The 23,228-nt window shown below is 35.9% G+C and overlaps 1 protein-coding gene across 6 annotated transcripts in view; it reads right to left on the bottom strand.

The window, feature by feature from the left end:
- Positions 1 to 23,228, bottom strand: part of LOC140756616 (nucleolar protein 4) — a 229,168-nt gene that overhangs the window by 47,965 nt on the left and 157,975 nt on the right. The window lies entirely within an intron of this gene.

Below are 23,228 nucleotides of genomic sequence, written 5' to 3'. Positions count from 1 at the left end.
GCACAATATATACATATTTAATTATAATCTATTCAGATGAGATATCGAATAAAAATAACAATTGTTATCTAAAATAACAAGAAATATTTTACAAGAAAACAGATAGATAGGGAGGTGCGTGACAACGTTAACAAGATTATCATAACAATAACAGTATTGGAAACGCTGAGCTGTTAACAAAACTTGTTTATGTTAGAAATATGTATATATGTAGTAAATAAACAATAAACTTGTAGTACAGTTACCATATTATAGTGTAAGATTCAGATGATATCAGATACCATTAAAGAAGGTAGTCTTTTCTGGTTCCACACTGAGGGCCTTTACACATGTGTATTTCTGCCTTATAAGAGCAGTGTTGAGCTGTTGTGTTTAGGTTGAATGGTGTGGTAAGGAAGATACACTTGTATAAGGCGTTCCCACTTAGTCCTGAGGGTTTCTACCCTAGTACTAGTAGTAGCAGTAGTGGTAGTAATAGTACTAGTATCTGTGACCGACCTCAGGACTCTAATTCTATCTGGGGTTGATTAGATATTCATGAGCAGAAGACCCGCTTAGTATTAAGTGGACTGTATGCTCGTTTGTGATATTTCTTACTTTTTGTTGCATTATATAAAAGCAAGGCACTTGTAATGTAAAATATGGGCTTCCAATGAGTTTAACTTAAAGGGTACACAAACACCTATATGAAGGGCGGTGACCAGTCTGGCAGTTCCTCTACTAATCCTATAACTAACATAAAACTCACATGTAAATTACAAAACCGACTCGCACCTCAAACTGCAGTTTTCTCGCTATTTTTAGCGTCACTTATCAGTCCCGTCATGAACGATGCTTGATAAGCGTTTCTTTCGAATCGTATCTAAAAATCGTATAGAACGGATATATGGTGGAGCATGCAAATAAACTTGCAAGTATTTGCAAGAATACATGCGCGGGCGCACACCATGAATAATGGACGCGGCGTCGCGGTGCAGAATTGGATTTTGTCTCAGCTTTGATGTGTTTCAACGATACTTTTATTATGTGGTTTGTGAGCTGTGTTCTTGTACTAAGTAGCTTGTTTTACGTAATATGAGAAGCAAGAATGCAGTCTCTTTTTAACCGACTGCGGAGTATTGGTTTTTGTATGTATGCATGTATGTGTGTATGTATGTATGTATGTATGTATGTATGTATGTGTGTATGTATGTATGTATGTATGTATCATTCTTTGACACGCCCTACAGCCCAAACGGATTGACGAATTTTGATATATAAGGTATGTTGGATTCGTCTAAATAGTGGGAGTGACATAGATATATTTTTAAGCAGTCGGGGTTTTCTTTTTTATAATAATTCTCTTGTTTATGTATGGGAAGCAGCTAACTGGCATGTCATCTGCTTAGTTCTGTTACGAACCTTAAATACTCTTACCTGAGGTAAATCGCATATGCTTTGTTGTTCTAGAGAATAAATGCACATCAGCTGACCGGTGGGCCGAAATAAGACCGTCTAGTGTTACAATCTGGCCCACTGTCTTATTTTGTTATTGTTTTTCTCGACTTATTCTTTGAGACACCCACGCAGATTCCTTATTGTTGCTACCTATGGTTCTAGATGTATCGGTGGTCAATCAAGTCACAAAAATTCTACCACTTTTAATTTCATAGTAAGTAATAATTACTCACCAAGATCATTTGTAACAACAAAAGTTATATTAAGCCAGTAACAAAAATCATCTTTATTTCAAAATCTCATTAATTCAAGTTTGTAAGACTTTGCAGCACAAGACAATAAGAATTAAACATGAGTTTAAAATATGTTATTAGGGTTCCGTACCCAAAGGGTAAAAACGGTTACTATCTCCGGAACCGTAATAGATAGACACTTGATTTTTTACAGAGTATATATAGGTGGCCGCTATAACAACAAATACTAAAAATAAAGAAGTTGAAAATAAATGGGGTTCGCTGTACAAGAAACCGCTATTTCTCGACGTTTTTCGGTTTATTGAACCGTAACGAGTAGACAGTTCAAATTCACAATTTATTTACTTCAGTGCTGCTATAATAACAAAAACTACAAATAAAATAAAGTTGGTGGTACGGAACCCTCCGTGTGCGAATTCGACTTGCACTTGGCCAATTTAATTACATTGCAAACACACATTTTTTGTATACAGATCGTATTTTTTATTTTATTATTTGCATCGTACATTGAAATAATTGCATTGTTTTCGAAATAAATCTATAACAAATGTTTTTCATTAACGAATTACACATGACAATAGTAACCTAAAAAATATTTTCTATACAATACCAGTTACGAATTCAGGTTAAAACAGTGAACATTGTGAAACTGAAGTACCACTTTGTGGTCCAAAAAAACGGGAACCCGCTCCCATCAGTGGGTTAAGCCTTTTTGTGTAAGAGGGCTTAGAGGTAGTTTTGTCATGCGGTTTTACTTGTCAATATCAATATTTATGATGTACTTTACGTTATTTTTGAATTAAGTGAAAGTAAATTTTGGTATACTCTACATATTATTATATCGATTACAGATGATACGATTGCCCTATATAGAAGAACGAGCTTTTGCCCGCGGCTTCGCTCGCGTTACTAAGTAATATTTTCATCCCCTATTTTATCCCCGTGGGGGTAGAATTGATCAAAATCCTTTCTTAGCGGATGCCTACGTCATAACATCTACCTGCATGCCAAATTTCAGCTCGATCCGTCCAGTGGTTTGAGCTGTGCGTTGATAGATCACTATGTCAGTCAGTCAACTTTGAGTTATATATATTTAGATAGATACTATTTCAATATTGGATTCCTAAGTATATTTTAAGGGGTTTTGTTCATTTTTCATCTGTGCTTCAACATTGACACTGCTCCAATCCAATCCACATTGGTGAAGGCAGTTTATTTTTCTTGTAAATTTAAATCAACCACATTTCTAGGTACGTAGATATGCGTATGTAATACATATGTATGCACAATTGTACATGTGTATGCGAGTGTATAAACGGACTTAGTACAAACCTATTGTAGATACCAAGATTACATAGGTACAAGAAGCCTGTGCTATAACTGATATAAGCTGTGGGTATGGTGGCTGTACGTTTGTCTTTCTACGGACTGTCCCGGTTTCAAGGTTAAAAAGCACATCAATCAAAATACAGATTGAAAATGCTGAAAACAAAACTGCACAAATGCAGGATGTGGTAAGCGAAACATACTTTTCCGAGGCGTCCCAGCTTAGTCCTCAGTAGCGGCGCATCTGTGGCCGATCTCAGGTAGGAATATCTAATCCTATCTGTTGCTGATTACTGATGTCCATGGGCGGTAGTAGCTACTTACCATCAGGTGGACTGCATGCTCGTCTCCTATATTATAAGCAAAAAAAAAAAATGTTGTCGATCCTATAAATTATGTGATAGGTAATTCAAGCAAAATCCATATAGAGCATTATCCGCAAAGTACTTTCCACTTTAATAATGTTATACAAAACTGTCAATAATATCCCATATTTACAACAAAAGCCGTCATCCGAGTCGTAGGACGTCTAACTAGGTTTAGATACACTGGCAGACACTAGCATGCAAGGTCGCCCGGCGCCTCATTGGTCATTGCGTGTCCGAGTTCTATGGATGTGCTGTCCAGCGTTGCCATGGGATATTTTTGATGTAAATAGTTATGATTGTGACGTAAATTGTAGATGACGAGACTATAAGTTTAACTTTAACTATCTATTAACTTTGCAACATCTACGTTTGTTTGGTTGAAGTATTTATTGACTGTGAGGTGGTCAAGAAAATCGTATGCATTCAAATAATGAACAAAGACAAGCAAAAAATATCACAATTTCTTAACGATATAAAATGAAAAATTATGTTCCTAAAGTCTACGAATTAGTTCTTCTGTGTGGTAGCCAAAATCTAGTGTAATGGGTACAACTGGTAAACTTGATTTCACAGAAATTTGTATTGTACTGGGTTATGTCATTACTTGTCTATCTGTTCTCTTCCTTATAGATATCAAACATAGCATCTAATAATCTAAGTTAAAATTCATCCTCGACAAGGCTAGCAATAAACATAGACTAACTTATTATACTAAATATATTATAATAAAAACTTCGAACAATACAAATAAGAGTTTATACAGACCAAGCCTACAAAGTTGATAGCAATAACATAAAGAAGCAATCATATTGAATGTTACTTAGTCCACAATGCATACTCGCATCGGATTAACTTCCACATTTTATTCGTAATATAAACGTCTTGTTATTTCAATAAAGCTTCCAAGAAAATCTAGCATTAATTTAATCATAGCAATAAAGAGGCTTGTCCATATTATTTTCCCGATGCAGCCGCGTGTCATTCGAGACTCCGCCATTTTGCAAGGCGAACCGCTCGCGGCGGGAAAACTGACTTTGGCGCCAATTTCGATGCGGCAACGTCTACTATGCGACCGCATCCGATCGGAACCTTCTCACAACGACACCACTATAAAGCTAGGACCATCACAATTTGGTCAGTTAACACCACGGTTGTCATTATAAATTCCTTTAATTATACCATTTTTAGTGCGCTTTATAGTAGCTTGCGGGAACCCGACCGTATTAAAGTGGCATCGCGGATTCTCAACCTTGGATTTATCTTGTCCGATCAAACTCGGTCCCTCTCGCACATACGAGTGCACTTAACTAAAGTTCAAGTGTAGTTGGTCCATGACATAAGGAATACGGGATTGTGTCGATGTTATCTAGTTGATACGTAAAAAAATTAAAAAGTTACCTTTGGCAGAACGTGTTGCAGCAGGGCACCGGCTTTTCTCTTCGCGGCCATCTTGGATTAGCGTTCACACAGCACTTATGTCTTTGGTTTCAATTTGAGTACGTTATTTTCGAAATTCAGTTCCTTGACCCCATTTCGTGGGTGACAGAATTAAATTTCTATGGAATTAAATTGAAGTTAGCTTTGCACTGTCGTAGTCCTTCGATACGAATTCCTACACGTCAGGAATGGACAATTATTTGCGTTGTTTCAGTTAATGACCAAGTTAATGAGGTAATAAGCACGGCAAGCTGTTCTGGCTGCTCCTCTTTACCATTAAAGGTCTTTAACTTACGAATAAATGATCTAACCTAGGTATTTATGTAATGAAGGAGCGAAAACGCATATGTCGTTGTGAAATACGCAATCAACCCATTTTTAAAAGGAGCTCTATCAGAAAAGCGATCACAAATGCATCAATTATTTATAGCTAAAAACTAAGTTAAAGCGTCTCGTGTGCTATTATTAATCTTTTTTTCGGAAGCTTACAAAAATAGGCTAATGAAGAAATAAATTTCGAATTATTATTTATTTAACTGAAAAACCAAAATCGAACTTGAAGTCCAGTACCAGGAGCGAATAAACAGTGAAGATAATTTTGGAGCACCAAAAACTAGTCACGTGCGAATACTACTGTAAACGTAGCCACTATATTTAATCTTAAAAAAAAGCTTGTAATAAATTGCAAATCTTAGAGATCTTTGCACGCAGCTAAATTAATACAAAAAGAATGATCTATGTGTCTATAGTGGGTTTTTACTATAACTATCCCCTAGGTCGAACTGAAGTGATCGGGCAAATGCCCGAGCGTCGCACGACCGTCCGTCAAATACCCGAGCCGAATGTTCATGACACGCCCGAGCGTCACGCATCCTAGCATCGGCAAATTGACAACTTGGCTAACAATGACGAGTAAGTAAACACCGCACACGAATACAAGATAATGTTCGTTTATTCCCGCTAAAGAACCCCACGCCGTGCCAACATAGGACGAATATATACGCGATGCGTACCAAATACATCCGAAAAAAAATTCTAGGCTATTCGCGTCTATTTGTTTGTAAAAAATCAAGTTAAAACGTCGTATGCATTTAATTATTGATATTTTACAAACAATAAAGTAGGGAGAACTAGGCTAACAGAAAGATATCGGCGTTTAAATGAAAAAAAGTGCGTCAAACAAACAGGGCTTCAGAAAACAAACAGCGAAGTACCAGGAGAGCATAATGCAAATAGATGAGGGGTACGCCGGTCCACGTTGCGTCAGGTCAGTCCCTGATACCTACGCTTCATTTTCGAAAGCCTACTTTTTGTCGAGGGTGCATTGCTAGCGTGACCATACGTTCCGTTTAAAACGAGACTGCTCTGTTTTTTGCAACGGTCCCGAATTCTCGAAAAACGACTTAGAGACGCGAAAATGTACAGTTTTAAGAAAAATTCAAATTACGACGATTAGTCATGAAAATTGTAAATCTGTTTTTTTTTCGTCAATAAATTGCAGTAACACATTTCAGAGACTATTTGCTCGACTGAGGAGGATAATTTTTTTCTAGTTCTATGAGTATCTCTTTATTTAGCGAGCTCTGGAGCCCAATCGTATTTTAACTAATGATGGGGTGTCGTTCCAGTTGTCAAAATTGTGTATTTTTAAACATTTCGGGTTTTTTGTTTTCAGAATATTTTCTAGTTCTTTAACATTCCTCATAAAGAGCGGCGCTACACGTCATGCTACTGCAATTAAAATTACCACATATTTTCAAATTTACCAAAATTACAAAGCAAAGGTGTCCTGTTTTAACACAAAAAAATGGTCAGTACACACATTGCCCACCCCTATTTGCGCAATACTTTTCAATGAGCCGGTTTATTGTTTGCGAGCTACGAACTAATGTACCTACCCCCGTTTCTATTTATTCGGAATAGAAATGGGGTGATTACCGCCTGAAACGTTTTTGTTAACTGCTCGCCTAATTTTGAACGTTCGAACTGCCCGTTTCGGAAATATAGACGCTTTTTAATAACGACTATTTCAATAACTTTCAATGTTATCTTTAACATTAGGTTAATGTTTATGGCCGTTCTTTTGCTTGCAATTATCATTATTATTGACCCATTTTGTCACTAAGCACGGTTTTAAAGCTGTGATAGCTTAGTGATTAAAACGTGGCCTTTCAATCGGGGGTTCAGAGGTTTGAAGGTACGGAAGGGACCTCTGATTTTCAATGTTATGTCCAAATTGGAAATTAATTATCTTTAACAGTGAAGGAATGTTTCGTGAGAAAACTTACACCCCAACAGTAATGGGTTGACAAAAAGAGCAGACTTACCAATAGGTTGAGTAGGGCGAGCATAGGGCGGCAATGTTATATTGAAAGACCGTTTTTGTCCGCCATTAATAGCGATAAATTACATTATCCGCGATATCTACCTACTCTTGAGGGCCAAACTAGGCCTAAGCCCTAATAATATTTTAGAGGTCAGTAGGGGCGGCAAATGTGCAAAATAGTCACTGCTTAACATACTCCACATTGGCATATGCCCATTATAGTAAGTTCCATCACAATATTTGTCTTTTCCTTGACCGTAAAAGCAAGTGATCATTGATTTCTAAAATGCGCATGACTTCGAGAAATCCGTGAGTTCAAACCGGTAGGTAAGTTTCGTTTCCAAAGTACAGAAAGCTACGAATGGTATTCAGGGCCGGATTGAGAGGTTTGGAGGCCCTACAGCTACAAAGAAGCGGAGGCCTCTAAATGTTATCCAATAAAACGAACAATTTTTCCGACAAGTCATTCAAAACATTTTGCCAACAAATAAATTTATTTTTATAAAGTAGGTATATAGTAATTAGTACAAGTATTGTAAGGATATCGGTAAAAGTGCAAAATGCCTGTTTGATAAAAGTTGCCGACCCATTGTGACCCCTCTCTTGTAAAAGCCCCAAAGCCCCATGTGCCCTCCGCCAAGTCCGACCCTGATGGTATTTAGAAATCATGAAGCATACTCAGTCAATTGTCATTCGCGCAGATCGATCGATTACGCGCAACACGACTGCTTATAACGATTTTTTCTAGTAAACAAGGGTACTTAGAATTCCATTATTTAATCCAAGAGCTATGAAAATACGTGCTAATCTGATAATAATCTGTGTCTATTTTAATCTTTGATGAATATATCAATTTTATAAGAAAAGAGACTTCTGTTTCATGCAGTAATGCCGCTGCATTTAATTCTATAATTCTTAAGTGACACTTAAGAGCCACAGGATTAAATCAAATTCGTTTCTTTAAATCATTATCTAGATATTCTTAATTATTATACACCTATTTAATACAACATGCATGGAACATGAAAGTAATACTCGAATGGTAAAAGAATAAATACACAAGAATTGTTGATAGTGCAAGTACAAACGTACCGTCTTCCTGTGTGCCTAATTAAAGCCTTTAAATGTCCCAATTAGCACAGATAAAAAATAGACCGAACGAAACTGTGCGAATAAACTGTAAATTCTCAGAAAAAAAATACCAGGCGCGCATAGCACGGCGGAGCTTTGAGCAGATTAAATCGCAGAGGGCTCTCATTCTCATGCCGCGATAACCGACATCGGCCATTTTCCATCTCGGCCACAGTTTTTGTGCCCGCTCGCTCGAAACTAGAATTAGCTGTGTCAAACCCTGCGTTATCTCTACACACAGAATACGTAACGTGGGGTAACGGAGCCAACTTGTCACATTTTAGGCGCTAAACGATTAGCGGTGCGCTGTTCAAGGATTTCGGGATTAGGGTGCGGCGAGATTGCTGGGGAGAAAAGATGGAACGGCTTTAAAACTTCATATAACGTTATTTAGATCGATATCACATGAGTGAGAAGAAATGGTCGTGAGCATTTTCTGCTATTACATCAATGTAAAACTCCAATTTTCTATTTTAAAGAGTGGATAGGATCGAAAGACACTCCGACTTAATCTTCGGGAGCAGCAGGGCGTATGATCGTTCTTATATAAGACTTGTCCTTTGTAGAGTCAATAATAGATATCAATGAACAACAATGAGCATTTGCAACCATTAGGTGCCTTCATGCTTGTTCGTTACTTTCATTAAACTAAAATAAAAGATCAAACCTACATGCCCTCATAAAAAAGTTCTCAATAGTATATGACGTCTACCAATCCGCACTTGGGCAGCGCGGTAGAGCCTAAACCACTCTCGCTCTGTAACCTCTGTGTCTCTTATTTATTCGTATTTGTTTACGTATTTGCCCATACAATTACCAATCAGCGCCCCTAGGGGATTGTATCAGAACTATAGTGTGAGTAACGTAACATAAAATGTCTAAATTGACAAAATGGCGCTTTATGTTTTGTCTCTCTTTTTTGCGAACAAGTGAGGTAGACAAAAAGACTTGACCACTTACTTCTTTTAACGTTTACTCAGTCTACTAAGCAAACGGAACAGAATAATGGATTGAGTAAACGTAAGGGTACTGAAAGGAGGCCCGTGCCTAGCAATGGCGCTTATCATGTGAATATTTTACGGTTTCGCTCTGATAGATCTCATCGCTATCACTTCTTACTCGCTTGACTCGTTAGCTAGAGTCGTTGCCAGTGAGACACGTGTCTTATGAAGTGGTTTTAATACCCGCGTTGTAGCACACAGCCACGTTTTAGGCATCCAGGCAAAGTGCGCATTGCGCGGTTATTAACATTTTAATCCCTACATACAAGTTCTTAGGGCTTTTCACTTATCCCTACAATTTGAGCCCTAAAACATCTTTAAGGTAAGCTCTTAGTTTGACTTCAGTCCGTGTACTACATCACTTATATTTACCAATGACACCAATTTCTACCTAAAAGTCCTGACAGTGCCTATTATTTAATTTATAGAAAACAGATGTTAGGTTAGGTTAGGTTAGGACATATGTTAACATCAGCGTTAACATCAGCGTCGGCCATCACGTTGCCGGGTCGCGAATGTAATGCTAACGCTTTCTCGTGACCCGGCACTGAACGTCCAGAGGAACGCCGCGGAGTTTAGTCGGTAAGAGTCCGACATACCCCTTCTGTTCCCCCGAGCAGAAGGGCATCCATGAGGATTTCTTCGCGTTAAAAAAAAAAAAAAAAAGTTAGGACATATGTTACAGTTTTTTGATTCAATAGGAACCGTATGTCATCCATACATGAGACATTCCAACTTAGTCTGCAAATTGCAAGTAGTTGACCGGTTTTAGGCCTAATTATTTTTTGATCAAATTTACATCAGAGTTTTTCAGCTATTTTTAGTGTTTTCGTTTGATTGATTATTTTCAGTATATCATTCGTCTTTTACTGTTTTTATTTTACTATTTCGGGGACATTTATACATTATGCTGCAACATACATTCTAAGGATAATCATAAATGCAGCCAAAGGTCTTAATGAAAACACATCGTATACCAACCAATACACAATACACATACACTCAAACATGTGTAATACTAACTAGGCAGTAAGAGGCCATTGAGGAGCCTGCAAGATGTTATCCGCGCAAGCGGTCAAGCATCAAAATCCTGATTGGAATGTAAGCATTATTGTTCTGAGAAGATACATGGACACTGCTAAGTTCTGGATACCTGGTAACATAGTGGACTTAATAAAATGAGTGTTACATACGCGCGTAAGAATGTATGCTTTTTTGGCAGTATAATTAATTTAATAATGATCATAAAACTATCAAAAATCATTGCTTATAAAATGTTGCTTAAAAAATGTAGCCTTTTCTTTCCAGAATTTGATCCTTTTGACTTTTTCAAATGTGCCTTTTATTTCAAATGTGCCCATTTGATAAAGTCACCCTGTATAATTCAACTCAATTATACAGGGTGACCTTTTCAAATGTGCCTTTAGGGCTAATTCGCTCAAAAACATTACCCTTCTCAATCGGGCAAAACTAGATATGAAAATACTTTATTCGGTCTAAAAATAGTTCTAGTTTGTCGTGGTTCACAATTTTGATTTTCCGATTTTTTCAGACGATAGCGCAACCCAGTAAAATTTGGCACGAAAATCAATCGCTGCAAAATCTCGGTCAAGTTAGGATGAATCGAATCCAATGCTATAAAGAATTCTTTACAGCTAACTTACTTGTTAATTTATTTTATCAACTATTATATTTTTATATTGTAGAAGAAGCTAACGAGCATGTAGTGCTCCTGATGGTACTGCTGGCCGTTGATAATTGTAGCTGAGATCGGCCGTATAAGCGTTGTTATGGCATTCTTTAATAAATACCTAATATTTACGACTGACCAAGTGCTTTCGTCTACACGCTTTAGATACATATAAATGATTAAACTATAAATTGTGGTGCTGTAATATAGTATATGTAATGTAATATAGTATATGGTGCTGTTATAAAGTAAACAGTATATTCAATCTCGATCTCTCAATCTCAAAAGTAGTAAGATCGTATCTCAATCTCAAAAGGTGTTTATCAGGGATGGAATAAAATTTTGGAGATTTAAAGATTCTTTTGTATTAGAAGCAGCAATCGTTCGCATTAGAGGCATAAGTGCCTTATCACTCCCAACAAAAACAGCAACTTACACTACTGTACTGTACTGTACCGTACTGTACTGTACTGACAGAAGTAGGTGTTACAGCAGTGCCCCCACAGCAGCCAAAAAACCACATTATTTTCAGAATTTCTTACAATTCACCACTAGAGTATGTATTACTCAAAATATAAGACGTACCTACTAAGCACGAAATCAGTATAAGTAAAAATTCTTAATGTAACTGATGTTCTATTTCAGAACGAAAACTCCGCGAAAGCTGAATAAAATGAAAACTTTCCCAAAAACACCTCTACGCACCCCTATACAGTTTAAGATAATATTTGTTCTAAATAACTATTTTAATGTATTCATTACGTGTTATCACTCAATTCCCTTTAGTTTCAACTATTCTATTTTATATTTAAATATGTTTGTTTAATTCAAAGTAGTTTTATTCGTAAAGACGAATTAGCAAAAATATTTTCTTTTATTACAAACATATTATTATAATCAATTGTATTGAATGTACTGAAGTAGCAACATATCCATATGATGGTAAGACGCTACTGTCGCCTACTGCCATCAGTACACCCAAAAGATTATATTCCTTTCTAAGACTACCTACAGATGCGACGCTACCTAATGACTAAGACGTAACGCCTCGGAAAAGTCTCCCTTATACCCTTCAAAGCGAACCACAGGGCTTTACTGTGCTGTTATTAAACAGATATACATTTTTTTCTATCATGTTTTCATATCACGTGAAATATTTGAATGATTATGGTTATATTCATTCAAATATTTCAATTTGACATTCAGCTCAACACCACTACCTAAAAAAGCCTTATCTCTTTTCTAAGGGCGATAAAGAAAAGGGTATTTCTTTTCTTTATGTAAGCAAGGCTTCTGTATAGGCAGTGTAGTTCCAAGGCACGTCAGTGAGTGGCAGATGTGTAGTTGGAATGGCAACCATTTCGTGCGGTCACTGCACTAGCCGCTATTTTCTTTTCGCGATAACAACAAGGCCACTTTATAGCTTTGGGCACGGTACGTTTTTCTTCATAGCCTACTTCTAACTACTCCAGTTCTTTGTTATCGTTTGCTAGGTATTAGCGATGAATTTCTTTTTTACGGTTATTCATTTTATGAGAAACTGTTTTGTGTCCAGCAAACGACCAAGTGATCCTTCGAGCCGGATAAATTATAAGTGATAAAAACCAAAGGAAAGTAATCCGTATTTGAAATAGTTATGAAATAAAATATTATAGAGTAATATTGAATCAGAATTCGTTAGCTCCTAGAAATATTATGAAAACATCTTAATACCAAGATTTTTTTATTAGTATTTGTGAAATACCGTCGGATTTTTTTCTAGTAAATAGCATCCATTAGCTCGACTTATCATAAAGATAATTCAAGGTTTCATTCAAGAATTAAAATTGAAGCCCTTATAAATGTACTCCGGATGAAACTACCGTAATTATAAAAGAAACAAAAAGGTTCTGCATCTAGAACTCTCAACGGGAACAGTTAAAGAATCTGATATAATAAATTTGTTCGTAAAACGAGTTAATAACTTGGATTGTTTTATTTATGGACGTTTTATTTCAAAAAATGATATTACGTGTAGAAAGTGCATTTTAAAATAGAACAATTTCGTCCGTAATGATAACCAATAATATAAAAGAGATAGGTCTTTTCTTTTCAATGCCATAACTTGTTTATTTTAGTCAGTTTTATGTTGTTCTAATCCACAAACAAACAATACGGCGATGTAGAGATTCATTATGGTCCTAAATGCATGAAATTGTGGTGAAAGTAACCTGAAAGTATTTAAAAATATGGTTAAGAATTTGTTATCTCTTTACATGGTCGAGATGACTATGTTTTATCAAAATCACAAAGAAACAAATTATATATTGTCATGTTTTCTGAATTTAAAACCATCTCTCTTTCTATTCAACTTCCACCATTACAGAGTTCCTATTTTCTCTTAATTTACTGATTAAAAGATGTAGAGATCTTTTCTCCCTCCATGAAAAGGTCACGCTATCATGTTTCAGTAAACACAAAGGCTCTATCATTATATAGTTACAATAACTCTTTTTCTACAATGCACGTGTCAAAGTGATTTAACCTAAATCCACTTGAAATAGGTCTCATAAAAACCTTATCACATTTTTGACTCCGTAAGTATCAGAACAAACAAACGACTTGAAATCCATAACATGAAATCCGCGCGCTTATCAACCCACTATTACGAATTGCAATGCTACGTTCTATATTCTGAATTGTATCATATGCCCTAATGCAGAATTATAAAATTCTTGTCCATAAAAGGCAGTTCTAGGCATTCTAATAATACCTGACGATTTCCTAGAAATGCAGACACTGAAAACACAATAAAGAGAATAATTCTAACACTGATTTTTATAAGATTTACCTTAAGTTATGTGAAGTGCGTTAAATTCTTTGTTTTCCTAATATGTAGTTAAGATTGTATCTTAAACAAGATTGCAAGCCCGCTTAAAGAAAGATTCTATTTTAATCAATATAATTGTGATATATTTAGAAAATTAGAAAGAAATAAACCATTGTATTCATTTTTATAGTGCCTTTCATAATGAAGTTGCAAGGTTATGGTTCAAATTAACATAAATTTCATGTTAACCTGGCAAAAATCTAGTAGGCAAGTCATGTTTTTGGAAACACAAAATATGGTTACGGTTATTAAAGCAACATAAAACGATAGGTAGCACGTTATCAGCATCGTAAGGACCGTGAAAGATTTGATTAGTTCGACGCGCGCTTGCACTCCGAAATTACTTTCAAACTTCGCCCGATACACTAAACTTCAGCTGAATTCTGCGCTCCTGGTATAGATCGGTAAATTAAAAGATACATAAAAGAAGATCTTAAGAAATATTCAATTAGCTGTATTAACTTTATAAATAGATAAATAGACTTGATATAGAGTGTAGACCCAATTCTATAGGATAGTATCATATTTAGGACTAATAGGACTAATAGACATTCAAATAGGCCTAATGTGCAAATAGATCATATAAAAAGACACAAACATAAACACAATCTTACACAATTAGTAATACTTAAAAGACAGCAAATCGTTGTGTATGAAATTACAATGTGACTAAAAGTATTACAACGTAATTAGGCTGGTAATATTTTAATGTTGCTTTATTAACATTCAAGCAACGATAGATCGAACGAAAACAACATTGTTTACCTCTGGCGTCGGAAAATTGATTTGAAATCACAAAATGCAAAGGCACAAAGGAACTAGAAAACCTTCAAGCATCGGTCTTTATTTTACTTTAAAAATACCAGGAAATTACTCAAGTGTACTAGTGACTAAACAAGTAGCCGGTTAGGCCAGTAAATTTATTAACACAATGCCTTTTCTTGCTCGACCTGGCGTGACAAAGGAGACTTAGCTACACGACAGCCTCATCGATGGGCTAATTGCATTTTTTTTACCGTCACCACGTACTAATGCCAAGGCCCACTTACTCATCGCGAGTTCCTATGTCCATTCCTGACTTATGCAAAGATGCACTAGCAAAAAGTGGTATGTCGAGAAGTTCGCGCTTCGAGTTTAATTGCGACCGTTTTTTATCGATAACGAAGCACTACGACAAACCTTTTAGGTTCACTCGGGGCTGTTTAGGGTTTTTCTAGTCAGCAGATCGAGTTTCGCGTGTAAGTTGCGAGTGACAACGCGACGTACGTCCGCACTCCGCGGCAGCCGAACGCACACTGGCCGGAGTGCGTTCGGTAATATGGCACGCTTGTCCGGCCGCCTGCCCCCTACCGCCCCCCGACCCCATACCGAAATGCATCAATGACACTCGAAACACGCACATTCGTAACACGGGGGACAATCGATGAAAAAAATATGTATTGGGCGCTGCGGTGATTTACGATAGGGACTTTTAGGAGAATTAGTTGTATTGCAAATGTGCGGAATCTACATGTGTGTGCACGGCACCGCAATAGAATCAAGGTGTGCATGTGTCAAAGTACGTATAAAAATTCGTACGTGATGTGTGTGTTCAACTGTTCATGATAGAGGCGCATACACGCAAAAATAGAGATGGTAGAGCCGTTTAACTAAATAACGCCGCTATGCAAACAATTTTAACAATCTATATATATAATATGTATGTATAACAATCTAGATGTAACATATTATGTATGTTCGCTTATCTGTGAGATTATAATTACCAGTTATAAAGTTACTTCATACAGAAACTCAATTCTAAGGATTAAAATCAAAAATCAATTTTGTTCGCTGTACTTAAATGTGTTTAACAACATGATTTAGCGTTACTAACTACTGCGATATGTATTTAAGTAAACGCGTATCAGTTGACTCAGTTGTAAAACGAGGTCTTGCAAATTCAGCAAATTCAGTACCTAACTGTACGCACGGAGGCTCTATTTGGCAACAACACAAAATGTAATTTCGTTTCAAAAATAAAAGTACGGATCTTAGAAAACCTTCTTACTCTACTAAAAATGTAGAGTTCTTACAAGATAGAATACACTTTCTAACATTATGTCTTAGTGTAGAGTCTAGATCTTTGCAGACATTGAAAAACTTTTGAGTCAGAACGAAACTAAATTGAAAGTTACGAAGTTTATGAGTGAACTAAAAGATAGACACTTAATTTATCAATACAACATTGTATCAGGGACTGTATTTACTATTTTTACCACGCTTTTATTAGCTTGACCTGTATGTATGTATGTAACGGAATCTTTGAACTCTATTTTACCCACTTTGAATGGCCCGATTAATTTAAAATTTTGAACACTTATGAAGAACCGATGACAATACCCGATTTTATTAATTTTATTCCATTCACCTTAGGATCGTCAGGAATCAGGATTAACGAATTTCCTTGTGCGATTTTAGCGTGGTTTTTAGTTTTTAAACAATAATTATTTTGTATAATCCGTCAAATTACTTTTATTGCTTTTAAATTTATACCAAAAATATTTTTATAGACACTATAGACACTTCTAGGGCAATTTAAGGTCGACAAAAAAGCTAATTTTTATTATAAAAATGTACGGGATTTAAGCACCCCACAAAAAAACAAGACCTCGTGTTTTCAGAAGACCTTGACCCACAAAGCCTACACGTGCCTCTTTTCGAGCGATCTTCGAGATATTTTCCTGTACCCCTCTTGAAAATTATATAATAGATTTAAATGTTATCCCCATTGATGGATCAAAAATAAAATTAATTCCACAATAGCATTTTTTTTTTTAATACTAATGGACAAAATAATTTGCCCAGTTAATAAATTGGCTGTCATTGTTGTGTTTCAAAATTTCTTATAGACTAGATTTTTAGTAATCTTTCGACACTTTATTTTGTTAGCAATACAAAAGATTATACAATACACAAAATAAGTAGAGTTAAATTAAATTTAAATTTAGAAAAATACAGTAAAAATAAGAGTGGCCTTATGTGTTAATAGAAAAGGTTTTACACATAGAATATGCCCTGTTAGATCAGTATAATTGTTGGAATTATGATGGAAAGGAAGTATAATTTGAAGTTAATCTTATTTATAAAAATTCTCGTGTCACAGTATTATTTACCGTACTCCTCCGAAACGGCTTTACCGATTTTCACCAAATTTTATATGCATATTCAATAGGTCTGAGAATCGGCTACAATTTATATTCCATAACCCTAAGTGATAAGCGTTGTTCACCCTTAACATTTTTTATTTATATGGCAACACAACGTTTGCCGGGTCAGCGGGTTATAATAATATAATATAATAAGTAAATATTAGAATTAACATTGATTAAGTAATTTTATTAATAATTTTGTAGAACAAGGTATGTTAAAGTTAACCATGAATCTTTCTCCACCCTTATTAAAGTGACACAAAATAAACCAATTTTTCGAGAATTTTCAAGTTATACTTGTATGTATCACTTTAGACCTCACAACAAATATATCACCTTCTCATTTATAAAATAAATAGGAGACTCCTTATTCTTATAATGATTAGTAATATATCTTTGTTAATATAAAATATAGTGCTAGTATATAATTAACGTAAATGATATCAGTAACTTCCACAATTATGTGGTACCACATAATGTTGGAAGTCGTCTCTTAATGCATCAGATCCAAAACAAGACACACCTTAATTAGGGAAATCAATTTAACCGATGTACGCTTGATTACAAACTGATAATGACGTAATTACAGAGCACGCACACTTGCATAGCACGACATATCGAGTACATAGCCGTTGTATGTAGCGGCGAACGCGAGAACTATGTACAATACACAACTACATATTTGTACGCTACATATACGTAGATAGATGTTTATTTATACACATATATTGATGTATACATATACAACCAGCGTCGCGTGTTACCAGAGTCGCATAACCGAACCGTAGCTTGATAACGGCGAATTGTCTTACAGTGGTACTTATGTAGTTTGACGCCTTGGTACGCTGAGTTCAGCGATTTAGATACACACAAGTTTGCGTGGCAAAGTGATTTAAAAGCAATACTTATGTGTTTATTTTGTTTGTTATTTGGAACGTTAATAACGTTCTCACGTACGAATCTTCCCAAATAAATTACCGAATAATTTCAGAACGAAGACGACCACGAGAGCACTCGATTAGACATATTTTTGTCTATTCTCATTGAACCCAGATCTTTCAATAAAGACTTTGAATACTCGTAATCCTGTCATTCATGACAAAACACCAACACCGCACGGAAAGCTTCCAAATGTTTATAGCGAATACCAAATACATCCGAATAAATTTTACATACACTTCATCACGCTTATTCGTCTGTACTAGATATCTAAATGTGGCATTACAGAGGCAAAAATATAAAACAAAATACTAGGTAAAACAATACTGAAATACAACAGCATTTATTAACGTTCGTGTCTTCCTAGTACTCATAGATCAGAATGTAGCACGCAGGGGTGTATCTGTAATCAACATTGGCGATGGCTCAGGGCTCTCTAGCGGTTTACGGCCCCTCGCCCCGCGACTGATAGCAATGCGTAGAATGGCAGTTGGACCTCCTTGCGTTTATAATAGCCTAGTCTTATACCAGGGGATAATACTATGGCAATTTCTATTTCTTTTTGAGCGAAGGGACTATTGTTGTAAAATACTTCTAAGGAGTTATGTTAGCCTGGTACACACAATCTTCTTATACTAGGAAATTGCATACTTTTTTGTTTTGCCAGTATTTACCCAGTATATAAATGGATAATAAATAATAAGGTCAACTCTATGGTCAACTTAGTACATAATCTTTTCCCAGTATTTTTCAATCTTGATATTTTTTTAGGGAACAGAGTATTCCAAAATTTACGTCTAAGAAGTCATGGTACGTCATAGTATCCTAGTACTTACGATATTCTTACACTAGGATGTTGTATGAACATGTTGATTTTCCCTGAATCCATAGAGATAAATTTTGTGATTAATAATTACAAATTGAGGTCAGATCAGTACATCTCTATTTTTCCACAAATTTCATTAATAATTTCATACTATTTAAAAAAATAGCTTTAGTTTTTACTTAATTAAATTTCAGACCTCTATAGGTTCTAAACTAGAGGTCAGGAGTCCTATGTAGAAGAAGTATATAGTAATATTTATAATTCAACTCAAAGTGGATAATAAACATGAAATGACCAAACCGCCCTTTACTAATAAAACATTTGTAAATAATTTATCAGAAATATGATTGTAAATTTCATGTTAATCCAAAAATCCTTCAACAGTGACAATCATTTTCGTCCGATGAGCAGCCAGTCATTACAAAATTAATGCGGCAGTAAATTGACATGAGAAATGCACTGACCGTACATATTTACAAAATGGTCTTATTTACTACCATAATTATAGCAATTTTAATTATGGACGACATAATTAATTTGGACGATTAATATTTTGGACATACTGCCGTATGGTGTCAAATTATTATAACGCTACTCCCACTTTGGGTGACCATACACCATCAAAAAAACAATCCACGATAATATTAAAGTAGCAAACGAGGATACCTGATGGTAAGTATCTAGATCTTCTGCCCCCCTTCGACATCAGTAACCAAACCCAGATAAGATAATAGGACGTCCTATCTCTGGTCGGCCACAGATGCATAGTTAACTATGGGAACTTAGTTCGGAAGCCTCAAATAAGTATGTGTATGTGTGTCTCCCTCAATACACGCTTCCAACCAAAATACAGCATGCTGAACACTGCTGCTATTGGACACATAAAACTGGATTGGACACAAAAATGTATCGCAGCGGTGTCTTCGGAGTCGAACCACGAACGGTTCTAGATTCAAACACCTTCAAAATCGAACCTTCAAAGTCGACGTTGATCAGTCGTCAAGATTATAAATTCCCATCAACCTTTTACTATGCGGCTATGAGGGTGGTCTAGGATTACTCAAGACCCCTACCGTTGCGTACTTCACATAAACACCATCCACATCCAAAGTATACACATTGAGAACCGTTCCTAACGCAACTGTTCACAGAATAGGTATAAGACAAAACTTTAGCAGCCTCCTTCAAATATCACAGTGACCCGGGTAACAACTTAGGCACATTGGCCACAATTGTTTGAGGCACTTGCTTCAAAAATAAAAAAATCGGCGATTATTTAGTAGTCATGACGCACAAAGACAATTGGAAAATGGACTATTGACAGATTTTTCTAACAAAGTCAAAAAATAAAAAAACAAATTGGACGACGACTACTTAGTGGCTTAAGCGACAAGGTAGCCTACGCAACTATCGCTCAAAATAACCACTGAGTGGTCAGTCAGGCTTAGGATTATGAGCTTACACGCATCATTATTGTAGGTATCATACCAGGCAATCATAAGCTTACTGAGCTTAGACGGTATGAATAGAATAATCAGAATATTGACGCATCGCTTAGCACTAAATCTTACTGCTGCGTACCAATTAGTATCGACCTATACGTATACTTACCTAGCTGGAATATAGACCACTTATAATATTAACTGGGTATACCAAACGCATTCATTATAAATTGATGGTAATCATACTGAAATTTGAACTGTAATTCGCTGTAATAAAGTGTCGAGTTAAGGTCGCGGTGAGCAATTGAGTTGAACATCTTGAAGCTACCCTAGTAGAGGTAATTATTGTAATCTGTATTTACATATGTGTGAGTCGCAGCGAGGGGGAGAAATGAGGCTGTTTAGGAAGAGTCTAATCATTTTGAAAATTGAAATATAAGTTTTGTTGTATTACTCTCAAAGCAAAGCATCTGCAATGGTTATACATGTTCATGGGAGGCAGTGATATTCGGTGGACTGCATACTAGTTATCTATTTCAATAATAGAAAATAAAACTATTTGATTGTTAAGCAAGGTAAAACAACTTATATAACTTTTATGTCAGCTTCATCTAAATTTTAGCCTGAAATAATAGCATTCTTAAATAATGCTACTCCACGTTTCATCATCATCATCGTCATTTTTTTCAAAATCTGCTTACAATATTTTGCAAACGTCACAACTATACCGTAACTTCCAACAATTAATAATAAAGCTTAATAAAACTAAGGTATATTAAAACTTTTACGTTTATTTTACAAAAACTGTCGTTCAACACCTAAGACAAAAAAATGTATCTAATATTCGTTAAAAATAAATTTAATTTAGATGTAGACATTTCCATGATAGCCCGTTTTCAAATATCCTCCGCGACATAGCTTATAACATAGCTACATGCACAAGTAGGAATGTATGACAGTACTAAGCCGGGTGTACGCACTGCGTATGTATCTGTTGCAGCTGGAATGTAGAATTAGCTGTATTACATAATATCTAGTTGTAATCGAAAATGGGTTGTGATGCTTTGTAAATCTAAAATTAAAAAATGGTTGGAATAACACGATAAAATAGTAGGTCCTTAACGACATTCTTATTTAAGAGGGTAGAATCTTTTGTAGTTCGCTCTGGTAGTGTGATTGGGGCTGATAGTGTGTGTGGTTTATGGTGGTGGTTTGGTTGAGAGGAATAACTTCGGTCGAGCCATATTGATACTGCACAGCAGTAGTGTCAAGCTCTGCTATGTTTTGATTTCACAGGAATTGTGCCGTATGCACATACCTATTGTAATGCTGGACCTTATTTAATAAAAGTCAGTCGCTCACTAGCACTGCAGCGAACTGGTCGTATCATTTACCTTCTTCCCAAACATTTATCTTGGCGCACCTACACACACGCCACGTATGCAAAAGTGGTGACCCCGACGTGAAGGAATCATAAATTAATTTGATTGCATATGCCTTGCTGCCCTTTTATACGTTTCAAACCATAAACAGCGATGATACATTACACAAGAAAACAAGCATGTATGCACCTCATGGTTAGTGGCTACTGCCCGTGGACATCTGTATTCAACTAGATAAGTCAATTAGATTCCTACCGTAATTTGGTCATAGATGCGTTGCTACCTCCGAGAACTAAGTTAGAACGCCCGGCTAAGTAAATACTACATTATTATATGTACATTGATTACCTGATGAAAGTTCAAGCGGATATTAATATGGCTGAATTAAAATGCAACGGATTGTAATATCGCTCCCGTTCCCCAATACGGATGACTGAACCGCGACTGAATCGTCTCTTTGTTGCCAATTTGACTTTTACTGTGTGTTGCAAACTCTGTGGGATATATTTTTTGTTTAAAAAACGTCAGTTTATTCTTTCAAAAACAAGTTTTTAAATTCACTTCTCGGGGTTTAATAGGTATATTCCTGTGAAGTCCATAATTACGTGGTAGACTGACAGGACGCAAAAATATTTATAGATATTTTTGGTAGATATCAAATACAGATTATTTATATCATTTATGTATGTATCATCTGAAAATATGGCAGGTTTTTTTAAAGGAGCATACAGTCTGACTAATAAGAATTGAATACTACCGCCCATTGACATGTGTAACCAACTCCTGTAACAAAGCCTGAAGAAGAATATGCAGTAGAATACGAACAAATGTGTTGCCAGTCCTGAGAACAAAGTTGGTTATATAATATGTAAGCTAGCCGGTTTGTATGTAAAATACAATATTAAAACTGCAACAGACTTATTGTAATGTAACCAATAACACATTTGAGCTGCGACATAACTATGCCTATATTGAGGCACTCGCTCCACTGCCTCGCACGTATGTGACAGTACACCCAATTTGTATAGCGGTAGTTTGGTTTACACCTATTTCTACGCATAAACGCAGAGTATGCAACTTATTTCATGTGATATCGAATATGCAGTAAATATGCTTAATAATGAACCTTTAAAGCTGTAAGCCTCTCCAGATATGAGCCGAATAGAGTCCCAATATTACAGATGTATTTTTTAATATGAACTTACATATTTCTAGCGTAAAACAGTTCCTGCCTTTCGGTGGAAGGATGCCTGGTGCCATTTTGCGTATATGGTGCGATTATCATAGCCCTCAGGAAAGGCAACGCATCTGTTATCGACTTCAAGTGAAACCCCTGTTCTATATGCAGTTGGTTACCGAATACCGATATTCATGGGTGTCATGCACCATGCACTGTATGATTGTTTGCTAGTTCAAACTTATATAAAAGTAAGTCTGCGTTACCACACCTCTCAAACCAAAACACAACAGCGTAATTACCGTTGAATGCAATGCATGCATGCATGCAATTAATCAATGCATTTGTGACCAATGTTGGAAATGACACTCAAGTCTACGTGAAAAATTCCATTTATAAAATGTTGTAAAATAGGAAAAATATCGTAACTTAACA

The sequence above is a fragment of the Epargyreus clarus genome, unplaced genomic scaffold, assembly GCF_041222505.1.
Source record: "Epargyreus clarus isolate Ecla_fem2 unplaced genomic scaffold, WU_Ecla_fem_2.2 ptg000035l, whole genome shotgun sequence".
Lineage (NCBI taxonomy): Eukaryota > Metazoa > Arthropoda > Insecta > Lepidoptera > Hesperiidae > Epargyreus > Epargyreus clarus.
This window is presented reverse-complemented; position numbering and strand designations above follow the sequence as displayed.